At 43.2% G+C, this 834-nt stretch overlaps 1 non-coding gene across 1 annotated transcript; it reads right to left on the reverse strand.

Moving 5' to 3' along the window:
- Positions 1-357: 357 nt before the first annotated feature.
- Positions 358-430, reverse strand: TRNAT-UGU (transfer RNA threonine (anticodon UGU)). The gene has a single exon. It is a non-coding gene; the product is annotated as a tRNA-Thr (tRNA).
- Positions 431-834: the final 404 nt, after the last annotated feature.

Raw genomic sequence — 834 nt, forward strand, 5'->3', positions numbered from 1 at the left:
GGGTTTTATATGTGAATTAAAGGTGGAAGTGGCAGTCAGCGCCACCAGTAGCCATGGCGGCGAGTGTGGCACACTCTGTCTGAGCCTGTTTGGCGTCACCTAGCACATGAACTTGTTACGAGTGGGCAGCTGACCAATTGTCCCTCGTATACAACCTAAAGGCATTAAGTCTGCCAGTACGAGACCTTCGTTAATGAAATAAGGGAAAGAAGTGTATACCTAAGAGCACGTTTTTCCGTGTTTTAACACAAAAATAATGAGATCTAACAGACAGTAATGCCAAGGAATGTACAGGGGAAGTTATTAGAACCAATGGAATGTAAATAAGAAGACAGAAAAGTGGACGAAGAAATAACGAGCCGTGAGCAGGAATCGAACCTACGACCTTCGAATAACACGTTCGATGCTCTAACCACTGAGCTACCACAGCGGCCTTCCCTCCATCCACTTTTTTGGGTTTATATGTGAATTTAGAAGTAGGAGTGACAGTCAGCGCCATCTAAATCAGTGATTAGAGCATCGAACGCGTTATTCGAAGGTCGTAGGTTCGATTCCTGTTCACGGCTGGTTATTTTTTCATCCACATTACTTTCTTCTTATTTACATTCCATTGGTTCTAATAACTTCCCCTGTACATTCCTTGGCATTACTGTCTGTTAGATCTCAATAATATTGTGTTAAAACAGGGAAAAACGAGCCCTTAGGTATACACTTCTTTCCCTTATTTCATTAAACGAGGGTCTCGTACTGGCAGACTTGGTGTCATTAGGTTGCATACGAGGGACTATTAATGAGCTTCCCGCTCATAATAAGTTCACGTGCCGTTACGTGACG

Source organism: Rhipicephalus microplus, chromosome X (assembly GCF_043290135.1).
Source record: "Rhipicephalus microplus isolate Deutch F79 chromosome X, USDA_Rmic, whole genome shotgun sequence".
Classification (NCBI taxonomy): Eukaryota; Metazoa; Arthropoda; class Arachnida; order Ixodida; family Ixodidae; genus Rhipicephalus; species Rhipicephalus microplus.